Source organism: Lissotriton helveticus, chromosome 6 (genome assembly GCF_964261635.1).
Source record: "Lissotriton helveticus chromosome 6, aLisHel1.1, whole genome shotgun sequence".
Classification (NCBI taxonomy): Eukaryota; Metazoa; Chordata; class Amphibia; order Caudata; family Salamandridae; genus Lissotriton; species Lissotriton helveticus.
The window spans coordinates 1912323057-1912342869 of record NC_136067.1 but is presented as its reverse complement, the minus strand read 5'-3'; positions in this window follow the sequence as shown (position 1 = coordinate 1912342869).

Below are 19813 nucleotides of genomic sequence, written 5' to 3'. Positions count from 1 at the left end.
CTAGAAGCATTTAATTTACAAGCCCTGTACACAAGCAGTGCCACATTACTAGGGACTTACAAGTAAATAAAATGTGCCAATTGGGTATAAGCTAATGTTACTATGTTGTAGGGAAAGAGCACAACCACTTTACCACTGGCTAGCAGTGGTAAAGTGTGCAGAGTCCTAAGGGCAGCAACAACAAAGTCAGCAAAAAAAACCACACAGTAGGTCTAAAGGCAAAAAGTCAGGGGAAGACCATGCCAAGGACTGCAGGTCTAACAAGGAACATGATAATGTTATCTTTAAACTACTTGGTTTGATTCCACTAGTTAGTCAAGTGTGTATTTGAATTGCCTCAGGTTCTTATTCACTGAACTTTCATTATATTTTGTTTCTGAATTGTCACTCGCGGGTTTTATATTCTTAGGCTTTTGATCTTCTAACAGTGACCCCCGAGCTGCTGGAGGATGTTGAATAAACAGTCCTAGACTTAGGCCACTTGAGTAAATCCTTTGAGAGGCCATACTCCTTTTTACTAGAAGGGTCAACATTGCATTTAGGATTCTGGGTACTCGATACTTGTTGTTCAGTGGTTGCCCATGTTAGCCTAGGCTGTCAGAGCTTCACTGTACAAGATAGTGCTCAACCATTTTTCAGTGTAATTTTCTGCCTAACTCACACATATGAGGAGGTTTTGGTATGAGAAGGATGCCTGACACTGCTTTTGATCCACTATTTTTCATCACATTCAACACCCACAATAGATTATTTTTCTCCCTTATTTTTGCTCTTTTTCTGTAGCTGCCTGGAAGACTACTTGAACCCTTGATCTACTCTCTGGGCCTTATTTACAAGCCGTTTGAGCCAATTTTGCATAATTTTTAACATGGTGAAAGTGACGCACGGGTGGCGCAAGGGGCTTGTAAATAAGCCCCTCTGTCTCTTCAACTTCATTTAAGTATTCCCAATATTGCCACAAAGGTGATTTTTTTCACTTTTGTGTTTTTTTCCCCTTAACTGAAACCCTGATGCATAACATCTTTCAAAAACACAATCTCCCAATGAAGCAGGCATCCTTGCACCATGGTGCAAGGGTGCCTGCGCCAGTGCATGGCAGCTGTTTGTGCGCCAGCGCAGGGGAGAGCATTGGAATGCGACATATTATTGTAAATATGTCGCATTCCTGTGCTCTGAAAGTGCCGCAGTGTCTTGCAAATCTACCCCACAGCCCATATGTACAGCTGAAGTGGCAGCGATTGCATTGATGATAATGACTGATATATGACTGAAGAAATGTCAATATCTGGACAAGCAATAAAGAATTATACAAAAAAACAACCAAACTTCTTGCCTTCGTAAATTTATGTTTGTTAATCTAGTCCATTCAACATAGAAGCATTCTAGCTTGTTTTTACAGAACAAAAACAGAAGCGAAATATTCAGTTTTTATAAACATTTGGAAACAAGCAAATATACATTTGCATTTAAAAAAACATCAACGCGAATGCAAATGAGCTTTAGCTGTTAATATTCTGCAATTGCGAAGTTATTTACTGAATAAGGTTAAAAATTGATTTAGTCCTTATTAGTGCCAGAGCACATATTTGCCCAAAATGTATTGGGTGCAGACTGAGGTGGGTTTGAGGGAGCAGAGTCTTATGTAATGGGCATTCCTATTATTTGTTTCTTGTTTGATCAATGCTGGGAGATTAGCAGTGCCTTCTAAGCGGTTATGGGACCTTGAACCATTATCATTCGAGGGATGACACCGAGGAATGGAAAGCAGTCAGCCTGTGCTCGTTGCATTGCTGTTTATTACCACAGTTCACCATTATTAGACAAGACACTTGAAAAAGAGTCGAAGGCCCTAAGGGAGATTATGCTTTGCAGGCTGTTAATTACCATTGAGCAGGAAAAGCTTCCAGGTTTCACCGTGGTTTGCTGTTCACCCTTATACATATGCATCATTAGCCGTCTGCTCAGGCTTGGCTCACGCCTGCAGGGTAAATAAAGCTTAGCAATAAAGATATCTGACTTCTCGAGTTGTTTGCATCCAAATGCCTCTCCCAGGAGCATATCTGAACTGTGATCTGTCTCTGTCCTTTCCATTGGAGCTCCTGGCATGGCCGCCTCTGGCTAACTCAATTTTACATATGCAAATGAAATGTGGATAACATGTTTGCTTCCATTACCTGGAGTGGTAGCAGACCTGGGGGATACGTTTATTGAAGTGAATCACGTGCTCATAGGGATATTAATATTCAGCACAGGCTTCACGTAAACACACAGCCCTCCTTGTTGTAGGCCCTCTTTCCGCAATGGGGGGGGGGGGGGGGTCGGTGGATTGGAGGGGGGCGGCTACAGCTGTCAGTCACTGAGCCAGCGCAGAGGCTGAAGTCTATTGGCTTTGCTAGCTGGAGTTTGGGGAGAAAGGTTTGCGGGGACAGGTGGGACCAGTGCCCTTTTAGTACCTGTCCTAGCTCCCCTCCTTGTGCCCCACCACAGGGTGACACCCACAGTGGGCAAAAACAGACCATGCCCTCTCAACCTGGGAGCAGCAAAGTTGTTCCTATTTACATTTCACATTTTATTTACTTTTGCATTCCTTAACAGTATTTGCTTTTTTTCCAGGATGGTGTTCCGGCAAAAGGGTTTGTTAATTTCCCACAGTGTCCGTCTTTCGTTCATAAAGGGGTTCAGAATACATGCTTATCCAATCCGTGGCCTCTCTGCAGAGCGGGTGAAGGCCAGGTCAACCAATTATAATTGTGATTCTATGCAAAAGTGATTGAAAGAGGTAGATAGCTGTCAAAATAGTGACATGGTGAAAATTAAAAGGAAATGCAGAGTCTACAGGTGACTGGGTGTGTTGTGTGTGTTAGGGTGGTGAAATGAAAGAGATGCAACAAAGTAGATGCAGAAAAGAGTGAAAAGAGGGTGCTGAATAGGAGAGAGATGAGGTGCGAGATATGCAGATGGAAACTTCAGAAAGATACCAGGAGTAAAAGAGATTGGAAACGAAAGCGAAGAGAACGTTAGTAATTTTGACCTTCTGATGACCACTACCCTTTCCACAGACCTTAGCAATGTGAATATATATATATATAGGGGAGGCTGCTCACTTGAGAACTACGACGAGCACTACGACTCCCAGAAGGCCACTGATGTGACCACTCCCACCTAGGCGGGGTGATCGGATATTTGAGATGCCACCAGAAAGTGCTCCCCTATCGACTGCCTGCAGCCCAGAGCCCCTGAGGAAGTGTGCAAACATGAAACGCGTCGGGTGAGCTGGACATTTCATTGTGTGGGTGTTATCCTGTTGTTCGTGCTGCTGCCTGCAATAAAATAAATCATTGGGCAATACTCACCTGTGAGTGGCTCCTTCCAGAGCAGACAAACTTTGAATGTGATAATTATATATATATATATATATATATATATATATATATATATATATATTCACTGAAAAAACCATAGGTTTCAGGGGCGTTATAGTTAGTTGGACATTTCACTCGTACAAAACCAGTGAAAATCCCCGTTATAGTTAGTTCAGCTAACTATAACTCGTGCCCTTGCAATGCACTGCTGATGACGTCACATATTACATCACTCATGTCGTGGTCAGTGACATCACTGATGACATCACTGATGCACAAGAAAACAGAAAAACAAAGGCGCAAAACAAGAAAAGGAGACAGGGTAGAAACAACTCGACCCCCAGGGCCCAAAAAAGCATTTTAAAAAAAATCCGGCCGAGAAAAAAAAAAAACCCTGAAGTGCGGGCTTCTGCGCTTCGTTTCATTGAAGCCCCCCGGTGGGCCAGGTCCTGGGGGCAGCAAAAAACATATGAGGAGGGCCCAATCTCCACCACACTGCCCCCGGGACCACCACCCCCGGGGTTTGTATAAATATTTGTGGGGGCACACGCCCCCCCCGCAGCCCCGGGGACCGCCACCCCCTGGGGCTTGTTTTTATAAAGTTTCTTAACAAGGCTGTAGGCAGTACCAGCACTTTTTAGCAAGGCTGTGGGCAGTACCAGCACTTCTTAGCAAGGCTGCGGGCAGTACCAGCACTTCTTAGCAAGGCTGCGGTGGGACCTGCACTTTTTTTAGCAAGGCTGCGGGCAGTACCAGCACTTCTCGGCTACCAGCTGTGCTTTGAAGAGACAGTTCATGTGCGTCTCGTTGAGGCCTGTCCTTTCCATAGGACAGGCGGGTGGGAATGATAGCCCTTCTGTGGGACCGACCGGACCAGTACTGTCCTGCGAGCCTGCTACCCTTCTGATGGGACATATCGCCCTAGCACCGTGACCCCCATTAACCTGGGTAATCTCACACCAAGGTATTTACCGCACTTACAGATGGAGGAAGGGGTGTCTAAAGCGTTATATAAAATCAGTTATTGTATGGGCTGGCACCACTGCTTCTCAGCGGAGACGCAATCATCTTTGATGGGACAGTACCTGGTCCGGCCCTACCCAACATGGCGGCTACAGTAAGAGACCCAGGCTTCCCATAGGCCATGCATGGCTTCGATGGGTGGGTGCAGCACTTCTGAGGGGGCAAGTGCTCACCACTCTTGTAGAAACTGCACCATCGCTTCCTGTAGATGTGGTGCCACCTGCAAGACGCACAGAGCCTGCACTTTCCATAAGGACCCGCTCTGCCTTCAAGGGGGCAGTCTCAACACTTCTCTGAAGACCCCGCTGGGAAATGGGAAGCTTGCACTGCCCTCCAGCTCACCCCACTTGCAGAACTATCTTTTCTTAGCCCGAACTGTGGCTAACTTTAAATACGGGGTTTCTCTCAACCCGAAAGGGTGCATACAGCCACATTCTACCCCCTGGCGGAGTTAATGTACGCTCACACTGCTGCACCAACATCAACACACCACTATGGGGTGCTCCACTGCTGCCGGACTCGAAGAAGGAGACGAGCTGCAAAGATTGAAACCTTACTTTTCCCTCTTTAACTGACACCCTACTTTTTTAAGATCAAGGTCGTGTGTAGGCGCTAAAAAAGTTAAGAAGCATTGGGTAAATACATTTATTCACAGGTATAAAGTTAGGACCCTGTGGGCGTACCTTATGCACCTATAGTGCCGTTTTGTCAAAGACCTGGTAAATAAGTCAACAAGGCTTGTCTCTACTGAAAACGACAAAGAATGTCTAAATAAGAGGGCACACAGCTGGTTTGTGATACAAAGCTACCTAAAATGCTCACCACAACCGTATCTCGGCACCAGTTTTTCAGGATCGTTAAAAGAAGGATTTTTGGCACTGCGGATGGGAATTTAATCCGCCAAACCTCACATGCCCCCGTGGAAACGAACATTTGCATCTACACTATGCAGGCTATGCGGCGAAACTAAAGAAGACATGCTGCATCTCCTGTGCATCTGCAAGTTCCTAGAGCGGGAGAGGAGAGAGCTGTTAAAACCACATATAAACGAAATGCATATTAGGTCTTGTCGACAGGCAGTAAAGGCCTGTTTCAGCGGGACCAATGTTAAATTAACCAACAGCTTCGTCCGCTTCATGAAAACTGCCCAAATAAAGCTTTCCGCCGCAGTCTAAGCCTAATTGCGCCCGCCCAAGCCACCTTGTCCGGCAACTCTCCCAGACCCACCTCACGCCCTGACCCTAACTTTAGTCGTTCAAGACTATACAACAGACTGTCAGAGCTATGGACACTGGGGCTGCCCCCAGATTGGGCTTTAACCCTTTTTACTCCTATTATAAATATATTGTATGTATTTCACTTAGCAATCGTTCGATCTTAAAACATGTGCACCACGTTTTTAAGGAAATATGAAATCAAGGTATGTATGTATTTCATTTATACATTTTATGTTGATGTGTGGACTGCCAAGATTTTAATTAATCAATGCAATAAACTAAACTAAGCTGCAAAACTAAATTATAGTGCCGTTTTCATGGTTTGAAAGAACTGGGCGGCAGGGACCGAGGCCTCCTTACGACAGACACGCATGCAGCATCCTACATGGATTTCTTTTCTTTTTCTTTACTGTGCTATGGTTACGTCTTTCACACTCATGGGAACTCAAGTGAAAAGGAAATGCTTCTGATGAGGAAAATTATAGGATTTTGCAAGCATCTGAGGGGTTCACCGGTTATCGGATATTTGAGATGCCACCAGAAAGTGCTCCCCTATCGACTGCCTGCAGCCCAGAGCCCCTGAGGAAGTGTGCAAACATGAAACGCGTCGGGTGAGCTGGACATTTCATTGTGTGGGTGTTATCCTGTTGTTCGTGCTGCTGCCTGCAATAAAAGAAATCATTGGGCAATACTCACCTGTGAGTGGCTCCTTCCAGAGCAGACAAACTTTGAATGTGATAATTATATATATATATATATATATATATATATATATATATATATATATATATATTCACTGAAAAAACCATAGGTTTCAGGGGCGTTATAGTTAGTTGGACATTTCACTCGTACAAAACCAGTGAAAATCCCCGTTATAGTTAGTTCAGCTAACTATAACTCGTGCCCTTGCAATGCACTGCTGATGACGTCACATATTACATCACTCATGTCGTGGTCAGTGACATCACTGATGACATCACTGATGCACAAGAAAACAGAAAAACAAAGGCGCAAAACAAGAAAAGGAGACAGGGTAGAAACAACTCGACCCCCAGGGCCCAAAAAAGCATTTAAAAAAAAATCCGGCCGAGAAAAAAAAAAAACCCTGAAGTGCGGGCTTCTGCGCTTCGTTTCATTGAAGCCCCCCGGTGGGCCAGGTCCTGGGGGCAGCAAAAAACATATGAGGAGGGCCCAATCTCCACCACACTGCCCCCGGGACCACCACCCCCGGGGTTTGTATAAATATTTGTGGGGGCACACGCCCCCCCCGCAGCCCCGGGGACCGCCACCCCCTGGGGCTTGTTTTTATAAAGTTTCTTAACAAGGCTCCAGGCAGTACCAGCACTTTTTAGCAAGGCTGTGGGCAGTACCAGCACTTCTTAGCAAGGCTGCGGGCAGTACCAGCACTTCTTAGCAAGGCTGCGGTGGGACCTGCACTTTTTTTAGCAAGGCTGCGGGCAGTACCAGCACTTCTCGGCTACCAGCTGTGCTTTGAAGAGACAGTTCATGTGCGTCTCGTTGAGGCCTGTCCTTTCCATAGGACAGGCGGGTGGGAATGATAGCCCTTCTGTGGGACCGACCGGACCAGTACTGTCCTGCGAGCCTGCTACCCTTCTGATGGGACATATCGCCCTAGCACCGTGACCCCCATTAACCTGGGTAATCTCACACCAAGGTATTTACCGCACTTACAGATGGAGGAAGGGGTGTCTAAAGCGTTATATAAAATCAGTTATTGTATGGGCTGGCACCACTGCTTCTCAGCGGAGACGCAATCATCTTTGATGGGACAGTACCTGGTCCGGCCCTACCCAACATGGCGGCTACAGTAAGAGACCCAGGCTTCCCATAGGCCATGCATGGCTTCGATAGGTGGGTGCAGCACTTCTGAGGGGGCAAGTGCTCACCACTCTTGTAGAAACTGCACCATCGCTTCCTGTAGATGTGGTGCCACCTGCAAGACGCACAGAGCCTGCACTTTCCATAAGGACCCGCTCTGCCTTCAAGGGGGCAGTCTCAACACTTCTCTGAAGACCCCGCTGGGAAATGGGAAGCTTGCACCGCTCTCCAGCTCACCCCACTTGCAGAACTATCTTTTCTTAGCCCGAACTGTGGCTAACTTTAAATACGGGGTTTCTCTCAACCCGAAAGGGTGCATACAGCCACATTCTACCCCCTGGCGGAGTTAATGTACGCTCACACTGCTGCACCAACATCAACACACCACTATGGGGCGCTCCACTGCTGCCGGACTCGAAGAAGGAGACGAGCTGCAAAGATTGAAACCTTACTTTTCCCTCTTTAACTGACACCCTACTTTTTTAAGATCAAGGTCGTGTGTAGGCGCTAAAAAAGTTAAGAAGCATTGGGTAAATACATTTATTCACAGGTATAAAGTTAGGACCCTGTGGGCGTACCTTATGCACCTATAGTGCCGTTTTGTCAAAGACCTGGTAAATAAGTCAACAAGGCTTGTCTCTACTGAAAACGACAAAGAATGTCTAAATAAGAGGGCACACAGCTGGTTTGTGATACAAAGCTACCTAAAATGCTCACCACAACCGTATCTCGGCACCAGTTTTTCAGGATCGTTAAAAGAAGGATTTTTGGCACTGCGGATGGGAATTTAATCCGCCAAACCTCACATGCCCCCGTGGAAACGAACATTTGCATCTACACTATGCAGGCTATGCGGCGAAACTAAAGAAGACATGCTGCATCTCCTGTGCATCTGCAAGTTCCTAGAGCGGGAGAGGAGAGAGCTGTTAAAACCACATATAAACTAAATGCATATTAGGTCTTGTCGACAGGCAGTAAAGGCCTGTTTCAGCGGGACCAATGTTAAATTAACCAACAGCTTCGTCCGCTTCATGAAAACTGCCCAAATAAAGCTTTCCGCCGCAGTCTAAGCCTAATTGCGCCCGCCCAAGCCACCTTGTCCGGCAACTCTCCCAGACCCACCTCACGCCCTGACCCTAACTTTAGTCGTTCAAGACTATACAACAGACTGTCAGAGCTATGGACACTGGGGCTGCCCCCAGATTGGGCTTTAACCCTTTTTACTCCTATTATAAATATATTGTATGTATTTCACTTAGCAATCGTTCGATCTTAAAACATGTGCACCACGTTTTTAAGGAAATATGAAATCAAGGTATGTATGTATTTCATTTATACATTTTATGTTGATGTGTGGACTGCCAAGATTTTAATTAATCAATGCAATAAACTAAACTAAGCTGCAAAACTAAATTATAGTGCCGTTTTCATGGTTTGAAAGAACTGGGCGGCAGGGACCGAGGCCTCCTTACGACAGACACGCATGCAGCATCCTACATGGATTTCTTTTCTTTTTCTTTACTGTGCTATGGTTACGTCTTTCACACTCATGGGAACTCAAGTGAAAAGGAAATGCTTCTGATGAGGAAAATTATAGGATTTTGCAAGCATCTGAGGGGTTCACCGGTTATCGGATATTTGAGATGCCACCAGAAAGTGCTCCCCTATCGACTGCCTGCAGCCCAGAGCCCCTGAGGAAGTGTGCAAACATGAAACGCGTCGGGTGAGCTGGACATTTCATTGTGTGGGTGTTATCCTGTTGTTCGTGCTGCTGCCTGCAATAAAAGAAATCATTGGGCAATACTCACCTGTGAGTGGCTCCTTCCACAGCAGACAAACTTTGAATGTGATAATTATATATATATATATATATATATATATATATATATATATATATATATATATATATATATATATATATATATATATATATATTCACTGAAAAAACCATAGGTTTCAGGGGCGTTATAGTTAGTTGGACATTTCACTCGTACAAAACCAGTGAAAATCCCCGCTATAGTTAGTTCAGCTAACTATAACTCGTGCCCTTGCAATGCACTGCTGATGACGTCACATATTATATCACTCATGTCATGGTCAGTGACATCACTGATGACATCACTGATGCACAAGAAAACAGAAAAACAAAGGCGCAAAACAAGAAAAGGAGACAGGGTAGAAACAACTCGACCCCCAGGGCCCAAAGAAGCATTTAAAAAAAAATTCCGGCCGAGAAAAAAAAAAAAAACGAAGTGCGGGCTTCTGCGCTTCGTTTCATTGAAGCCCCCAGGTGGCCCAGGTCCTGGGGGCAGCAAAAAACATATGAGGAGGGCCCAATCTCCACCACACTGCCCCCGGGACCACCACCCCCGGGGTTTGTATAAATATTTGTGGGGGCACACGCCCCCCTGCAGCCCCGGGGACCGCCACCCCCTGGGGCTTGTTTTTATAAAGTTTCTTAACAAGGCTGCAGGCAGTACCAGCACTTTTTAGCAAGGCTGTGGGCAGTACCAGCACTTCTTAGCAAGGCTGCAGCAAGTACCAGCACTTCTTAGCAAGGCTGCGGGCAGTACCAGCACTTCTTAGCAAGGCTGTGGTGGGACCTGCACTTTTTTAGCAAGGCTGCGGGCAGTACCAGCACTTCTCGGTTACCAGCTGTGCTTTGAAGAGACAGTTCATGTGCGTCTCGTTGAGGCCTGTCCTTTCCATAGGACAGGCGGGTGGGAATGATAGCCCTTCCGTGGGACCGACAGGACCAGTACTGTCCTGCGAGCCTGCTACCCTTCTGATGGGACATATCGCCCTAGCACCGTGACCCCCATTAACCTGGGTAATCTCACACCAAGGTATTTACCGCACTTACAGATGGAGGAAGGGGTGTCTAAAGCGTTATATAAAATCAGTTATTGTATGGGCTGGCACCACTGCTTCTCAGCGGAGACGCAATCATCTTTGATGGGACAGTACCTGGTCCGGCCCTACCCAACATGGCGGCTACAGTAAGAGACCCAGGCTTCCCATAGGCCATGCATGGCTTCGATGGGTGGGTGCAGCACTTCTGAGGGGGCAAGTGCTCACCACTCTTGTAGAAACTGCACCATCGCTTCCTGTAGATGTGGTGCCACCTGCAAGACGCACAGAGCCTGCACTTTCCATAAGGACCCGCTCTGCCTTCAAGGGGGCAGTCTCAACACTTCTCTGAAGACCCCGCTGGGAAATGGGAAGCTTGCACCGCGCTCCAGCTCACCCCACTTGCAGAACTACCTTTTCTTAGCCCGAACTGTGGCTAACTTTAAATACGGGGTTTCTCTCAACCCGAAAGGGTGCATACAGCCACATTCTACCCCCTGGCGGAGTTAATGTACGCTCACACTGCTGCACCAACATCAACACACCACTATGGGGCGCTCCACTGCTGCCGGACTCGAAGAAGGAGACGAGCTGCAAAGATTTTAACCCTACTTTTTTAAGATCAAGGTCGTGTGTAGGCGCTATAAAAGTTTGGCAGCATTGGGTAAATACATTTATTCACAGGTATAAAGTTAGGACCATGTGGGCGTACCTTATGCACCTATAGTGCCGTTTTCTCAAAGACCTGGTAAATAAGTCAACAAGGCTTGTCTCTACTGAAAACGACAAAGAATGTCTAAATAAAAGGGCACACAGCTGGTTTGTGATACAAAGCTACCTAAAATGCTCACCACAACTGTATCTCGGCACCAGTTTTTCAGGATCGTTAAAAGAAGGATTTTTGGCACTGCGGATGGGGATTTTATCTGCCAAACCTCACATGCCCCCGTGGAAACGAACATTTGCATCTACACTATGCAGGCTATGCGGCGAAACTAAAGAAGACATGCTGCATCTCCTGTGCATCTGCAAGTTCCTAGAGCGGGAGAGGAGAGAGCTGTTAAAACCACATATAAACGAAATGCATATTAGGTCTTGTCGACAGGCAGTAAAGGCCTGTTTCAGCGGGACCAATGTTAAATTAACCAACAGCTTCGTCCGCTTCATGAAAACTGCCCAAATAAAGCTTTCCGCCGCAGTCTGAGCCTAATTGCGCCCGCCCAAGCCACCTTGTCAGGCAACTCTCCCCGACCCCCCTCACGCCCTGACCCTAACTTTAGTCGTTCAAGACTATACAACAGACTGTCAGAGCTATGGACACTGGGGCTGCCCCCAGATTGGGCGTTAACCCTTTTTAATAATAATAATAATAAAGGATTTTGTAAAGCGCCTGGTGACGCCATCTCGGCGTGTCCCCGCGCTGTGGAGAGAGAAAGCCGGAAAAGTGAGCGACCTAAAGGGTGAACAGGTGAGTTTTTAAAAGTCTCCTAAATGAGATCTCTGTCTCAGCCAATCTAATATGCAGAGGAAGAAGGTTCCAATTCTTGGCCGCCAGCGCACGAAAGGAACGCCCTCCCATTCTGGCTTTGTTTATCCGGGGGGCACACAGAAGCCCGGTACCCTTGGAGCGCAGTTCTCTGTTGGGCATATAGGGGATAGCGAGATCCTTCAGATATTCAGGGGCTACCTGAGAGGTAATCCTGTAGCATATAAGGAGTGCTTTAAACTAGATCCTCTTTTTTATAGGGAGCCAATGAAGAGCCACTAATGTAGGCTTGGAGGCCGCTCTTCTGGGAAGCCTAAGGACCAGACGGGCCGCCGTGTTCTGGAGAACCTGCAGTTTTTTAATGTTCTTCTCAGTGGTTCCTAAGAGTAGAACATTACCGTAATCAATACGGGAGGTGACTAAGGCTTGGGTCATCGTGCGTCTGGCCTCTAAAGGAAGGAGGTCCAGGGTGCGATTTAAGGTCTTCAATACACCAAAGCACTTTCCTGCTAGCTTCTGGACGTGGCTGTCATAGGAGAGTCTGGGATCCACCCATACACCCAGGTTCTTTGCTTCCTTGCACGGAGAGGGCATAGGACCCAGACACGACGGCCACCAATCCAGGGTCCAACTGGCCGAGTTACCCCCAATCACAAGCACCTCTGTTTTCGAACCATTGAGCTTGAGGCAGTGTTGGTTCATCCAGCCTGCAAGCTCCTGCATGCACGTTTTGAAATTAGCAGCAGCCAAGGAGGGTGTCTGGGATAGGGAGATGAGGAGTTGGGTATCGTCGGCATAAGATACTAATTTTATGCCGTACGATTGAACCACCTCCGCCAGCGGGGCCATATAAAGGTTGAACAGGGTGGGGCTCAGGGCAGAGCCCTGAGGCACCCCCTGTTCTAGGGCAATGCTGTCTGAGAGGGAATTGCCTCTCTGAACCTGGAAACTTTGGTCTGTTAGAAAGGATTTAAGCCATCCCAATGCCGCTTTTTACTCCTATTGTAAATATATTGTATGTATTTCACTTAGTAATCGTTCGATTTTAAAACATGTGCACCACGTTTTTAAGGAAATATGAAATCAAGGTATGTATGTATTTCATTTATACATTTTATGTTGATGTGTGGACTGCCAAGATTTTAATTAATCAATGCAATAAACTAAACTAAACTGCAAAACTAAATTATAGTGCCGTTTTCATGGTTTGAAAGAACTGGGCGGCAGGGACCGAGGCCTCCTTACGACAGACACGCACGCAGCATCCTACATGGATTTCTTTTCTTTTTATTTACTGTGCTATGGTTACGTCTTTCACACTCATGGGAACTCAAGTGAAAAGGAAATGCTTCTGATGAGGAAAATTATAGGATTTTGCAAGCATCTGAGGGGTTCACCGGTTATCGGATATTTGAGATGCCACCAGAAAGTGCTCCCCTATCGACTGCCTGCAGCCCAGAGCCCCTGAGGAAGTGTGCAAACATGAAACGCGTCGGTGAGCTGGACATTTCATTGTGTGGGTGTTATCCTGTTGTTCGTGCTGCTGCCTGCAATAAAAGAAATCATTGGGCAATACTCACCTGTGAGTGGCTCCTTCCACAGCAGACAAACTTTGAATGTAATAATTATATATATATATATATATATATATATTCACTGAAAAAACCATAGGTTTCAGGGGCGTTATAGTTAGTTGGACATTTCACTCGTACAAAACCAGTGAAAATCCCCGTTATAGTTAGTTCAGCTAACTATAACTCGTGCCCTTGCAATGCACTGCTGATGACGTCACATATTACATCACTCATGTCATGGTCAGTGACATCACTGATGACATCACTGATGCACAAGAAAACAGAAAAACAAAGGCGCAAAACAAGAAAAGGAGACAGGGTAGAAACAACTCGACCCCCAGGGCCCAAAAAAGCATTTAAAAAAAAATCCGGCCGAGAAAAAAAAAAAAACGAAGTTCGGGCTTCTGCGCTTCGTTTCATTGAAGCCCCCCGGTGGCCTAGGTCCTGGGGGCAGCAAAAACATATGAGGAGGGCCCAATCTCCACCACACTGCCCCCGGGACCACCACCCCCGGGGTTTGTATAAATATTTGTGGGGGCACACGCCCCCCCGCAGCTCCGGGGACCGCCACCCCCTGGGGCTTGTTTTTATAAAGTTTCTTAACAAGGCTGCAGGCAGTACCAGCACTTTTTAGCAAGGCTGTGGGCAGTACCAGCACTTCTTAGCAAGGCTGCAGCCAGTACCAGCACTTCTTAGCAAGGCTGCGGGCAGTACCAGCACTTCTTAGCAAGGCTGCGGTGGGACCTGCACTTTTTTAGCAAGGCTGCGGGCAGTACCAGCACTTCTCGGCTACCAGCTGTGCTTTGAAGAGACAGTTCATGTGCGTCTCGTTGAGGCCTGTCCTTTCCATAGGACAGGCGGGTGGGAATGATAGCCCTTCCGTGGGACCAACAGGACCAGTACTGTCCTGCGAGCCTGCTACCCTTCTGATGGGACATATCGCCCTAGCACCGTGACCCCCATTAACCTGGGTAATCTCACACCAAGGTATTTACCGCACTTACAGATGGAGGAAGGGGTGTCTAAAGCGTTATATAAAATCAGTTATTGTATGGGCTGGCACCACTGCTTCTCAGCGGAGACGCAATCATCTTTGATGGGACAGTACCTGGTCCGGCCCTACCCAACATGGCGGCTACAGTAAGAGACCCAGGCTTCCCATAGGCCATGCATGGCTTCGATGGGTGGGTGCAGCACTTCTGAGGGGGCAAGTGCTCACCACTCTTGTAGAAACTGCACCATCGCTTCCTGTAGATGTGGTGCCACCTGCAAGACGCACAGAGCCTGCACTTTCCATAAGGACCCGCTCTGCCTTCAAGGGGGCAGTCTCAACACTTCTCTGAAGACCCCACTGGGAAATGGGAAGCTTGCACCGCCCTCCAGCTTACCCCACTTGCAGAACTACCTTTTCTTAGCCCGAACTGTGGCTAACTTTAAATACAGGGTTTCTCTCAACCCGAAAGGGTGCATACAGCCACATTCTACCCCTTGGCGGAGTTAATGTACGCTCACACTGCTGCACCAACATCAACACACCACTATGGGGCGCTCCACTGCTGCCGGACTCGAAGAAGGAGACGAGCTGCAAAGATTGAAACCTTACTTTTCCCTCTTTAACTGACACCCTACTTTTTTAAGATCAAGGTCGTGTGTAGGCGCTATAAAAGTTAAGAAGCATTGGGTAAATACATTTATTCACAGGTATAAAGTTAGGACCATGTGGGCGTACCTTATGCACCTATAGTGCCGTTTTGTCAAAGACCTGGTAAATAAGTCAACAAGGCTTGTCTCTACTGAAAACGACAAAGAATGTCTAAATAAAAGGGCACACAGCTGGTTTGTGATACAAAGCTACCTAAAATGCTCACCACAACTGTATCTCGTCACCAGTTTTTCAGGATCGTTAAAAGAAGGATTTTTGGCACTGCGGATGGGGATTTTATCTGCCAAACCTCACATGCCCCCGTGGAAACGAACATTTGCATCTACACTATGCAGGCTATGCGGCGAAACTAAAGAAGACATGCTGCATCTCCTGTGCATCTGCAAGTTCCTAGAGCGGGAGAGGAGAGAGCTGTTAAAACCACATATAAACGAAATGCATATTAGGTCTTGTCGACAGGCAGTAAAGGCCTGTTTCAGCGGGACCAATGTTAAATTAACCAACAGCTTCGTCCGCTTCATGAAAACTGCCCAAATAAAGCTTTCCGCCGCAGTCTGAGCCTAATTGCGCCCGCCCAAGCCACCTTGTCAGGCAACTCTCCCCGACCCCCCTCACGCCCTGACCCTAACTTTAGTCGTTCAAGACTATACAACAGACTGTCAGAGCTATGGACACTGGGGCGGCCCCCAGATTGGGCTTTAACCCTTTTTACTCCTATTGTAAATATATTGTATGTATTTCACTTAGTAATCGTTCGATTTTAAAACATGTGCACCACGTTTTTAAGGAAATATGAAATCAAGGTATGTATGTATTTCATTTATACATTTTATGTTGATGTGTGGACTGCCAAGATTTTAATTAATCAATGCAATAAACTAAACTAAACTGCAAAACTAAATTATAGTGCCGTTTTCATGGTTTGAAAGAACTGGGCGGCAGGGACCGAGGCCTCCTTACGACAGACACGCACGCAGCATCCTACATGGATTTCTTTTCTTTTTATTTACTGTGCTATGGTTACGTCTTTCACACTCATGGGAACTCAAGTGAAAAGGAAATGCTTCTGATGAGGAAAATTATAGGATTTTGCAAGCATCTGAGGGGTTCACCGGTTATCGGATATTTGAGATGCCACCAGAAAGTGCTCTCCTATCGACTGCCTGCAGCCCAGAGCCCCTGAGGAAGTGTGCAAACATGAAACGCGTCGGGTGAGCTGGACATTTCATTGTGTGGGTGTTATCCTGTTGTTCGTGCTGCTGCCTGCAATAAAAGAAATCATTGGGCAATACTCACCTGTGATTGGCTCCTTCCACTGCAGACAAACTTTGAATGTAATAATTATATATATATATATATATATATATATTCACTGAAAAAACCATAGGTTTCAGGGGCGTTATAGTTAGTTGGACATTTCACTCGTACAAAACCAGTGAAAATCCCCGTTATAGTTAGTTCAGCTAACTATAACTCGTGCCCTTGCAATGCACTGCTGATGACGTCACATATTACATCACTCATGTCATGGTCAGTGACATCACTGATGACATCACTGATGCACAAGAAAACAGAAAAACAAAGGCGCAAAACAAGAAAAGGAGACAGGGTAGAAACAACTCGACCCCCAGGGCCCAAAAAAGCATTTAAAAAAAAATCCGGCCGAGAAAAAAAAAAAAACGAAGTTCGGGCTTCTGCGCTTCGTTTCATTGAAGCCCCCCGGTGGCCTAGGTCCTGGGGGCAGCAAAAACATATGAGGAGGGCCCAATCTCCACCACACTGCCCCCGGGACCACCACCCCCGGGGTTTGTATAAATATTTGTGGGGGCACACGCCCCCCCGCAGCTCCGGGGACCGCCACCCCCTGGGGCTTGTTTTTATAAAGTTTCTTAACAAGGCTGCAGGCAGTACCAGCACTTTTTAGCAAGGCTGTGGGCAGTACCAGCACTTCTTAGCAAGGCTGCAGCCAGTACCAGCACTTCTTAGCAAGGCTGCGGGCAGTACCTGCACTTCTTAGCAAGGCTGCGGTGGGACCTGCACTTTTTTAGCAAGGCTGCGGGCAGTACCAGCACTTCTCGGCTACCAGCTGTGCTTTGAAGAGACAGTTCATGTGCGTCTCGTTGAGGCCTGTCCTTTCCATAGGACAGGCGGGTGGGAATGATAGCCCTTCCGTGGGACCGACGGACCAGTACTGTCCTGCGAGCCTGCTACCCTTCTGATGGGACATATCGCCCTAGCACCGTGACCCACATTAACCTGGGTAATCTCACACCAAGGTATTTACCGCACTTACAGATGGAGGAAGGGGTGTCTAAAGCGTTATATAAAATCAGTTATTGTATGGGCTGGCACCACTGCTTCTCAGCGGAGACGCAATCATCTTTGATGGGACAGTACCTGGTCCGGCCCTACCCAACATGGCGGCTACAGTAAGAGACCCAGGCTTCCCATAGGCCATGCATGGCTTCGATGGGTGGGTGCAGCACTTCTGAGGGGGCAAGTGCTCACCACTCTTGTAGAAACTGCACCATCGCTTCCTGTAGATGTGGTGCCACCTGCAAGACGCACAGAGCCTGCACTTTCCATAAGGACCCGCTCTGCCTTCAAGGGGGCAGTCTCAACACTTCTCTGAAGACCCCGCTGGGAAATGGGAAGCTTGCACCGCCCTCCAGCTTACCCCACTTGCAGAACTACCTTTTCTTAGCCCGAACTGTGGCTAACTTTAAATACGGGGTTTCTCTCAACCCGAAAGGGTGCATACAGCCACATTCTACCCCCTGGCGGAGTTAATGTACGCTCACACTGCTGTACCAACATCAACACACCACTATGGGGCGCTCCACTGCTGCCGGACTCGAAGAAGGAGACGAGCTGCAAAGATTGAAACCTTACTTTTCCCTCTTTAACTGACACCCTACTTTTTTAAGATCAAGGACGTGTGTAGGTGCTATAAAAGTTAAGAAGCATTGGGTAAATACATTTATTCACAGGTATAAAGTTAGGACCCTGTGGGCGTACCTTATGCACCTATAGTGCCGTTTTGTCAAAGACCTGGTAAATAAGTCAACAAGGCTTGTCTCTACTGAAAATGACAAAGAATGTCTAAATAAGAGGGCACACAGCTGGTTTGTGATACAAAGCTACCTAAAATGCTCACCACAACCGTATCTCGGCACCAGTTTTTCAGGATCGTTAAAAGAAGGATTTTTGGCACTGCGGATGGGGATTTTATCCGCCAAACCTCACATGCCCCCGTGGAAACGAACATTTGCATCTACACTATGCAGGCTATGCGGCGAAACTAAAGAAGACATGCTGCATCTCCTGTGCATCTGCAAGTTCCTAGAGCGGGAGAGGAGAGAGCTGTTAAAACCACATATAAACGAAATGCATATTAGGTCTTGTCGACAGGCAGTAAAGGCCTGTTTCAGCGGGACCAATGTTAAATTAACCAACAGCTTCGTCCGCTTCATGAAAACTGCCCAAATAAAGCTTTCCGCCGCAGTCTGAGCCTAATTGCGCCCGCCCAAGCCACCTTGTCCGGCAACTCTCCCCGACCCCCCTCACGCCCTGACCCTAACTTTAGTCGTTCAAGACTATACAACAGACTGTCAGAGCTATGGACACTGGGGCTGCCCCCAGATTGGGCTTTAACCCTTTTTACTCCTATTGTAAATATATTGTATGTATTTCACTTAGTAATCGTTCGATTTTAAAACATGTGCCCCACGTTTTTAAGGAAATATGAAATCAAGGTATGTATGTATTTCATTTATACATTTTATGTTGATGTGTGGACTGCCAAGATTTTAATTAATCAATGCAATAAACTAAACTAAACTGCAAAACTAAATTATAGTGCCGTTTTCATGGTTTGAAAGAACTGGGCGGCAGGGACCGAGGCCTCCTTATGACAGACACGCACGCAGCATCCTACATGGATTTCTTTTCTTTTTCTTTACTGTGCTATGGTTACGTCTTTCACACTCATGGGAACTCAAGTGAAAAGGAAATGCTTCTGATGAGGAAAATTATAGGATTTTGCAAGCATCTGAGGGGTTCACCGGTTATTTCAGAATCTATCTAGCCGGATGAGGAAATGTTGGAGTAGCCGAGATTTACGTCAGCCCTTTCCTACTGTTACGCACAGCCACGTCATCATCTCCCTGCAGGTCCAGCACCTCATGTGTGAATCCCCCAAATCACACTTTATCCCACGTGATTTGTGCCAGAGGTGATCTGGTGACTCCGGGGGCACGAGACCCTGCACAAATCACTGCGACAATATGCCACATGATCCTCGTTGGTGTAGATAGGAGGGCTCCTGGATCACCTGAGATTTGCATTATTGTGCACTAAATCCACCAAGTTCTGAACTGAGCCAGATCTGAGGAGTTCTGGGTCATTGACATTTAAATCACTTCCTGGTATACCAACTGTGATCTATTTTGGCGCAGGCCTGCTAGTGCCTGGAGCACGTGAGGCGTATCCCAGCCAGTGCATAGAATAAAGCCCTGCCTGATTTGCACCGGTGCTGATCTGGAGGTGCCTGGAGCACGTGAGGTGTATCCCAGCCAGTGCATAGAATAAAGTCATGCTTTTTTTGCTGAGGGGTACAACGAGGACCAGCCGCCATGCCTCACAACATCAAGTCTAACTAAGCCCCGGTGTTGTAAGACGCTAACCGGCGCCGTCGCTCATGGAACAGGAGCTGATTTCTGAAGGACGATTTTGTGCAGCGGGGACTAAAGCTGTATCTCACCACCCACTTGGGGATTTATTTTTAAGCTTATTGGGGT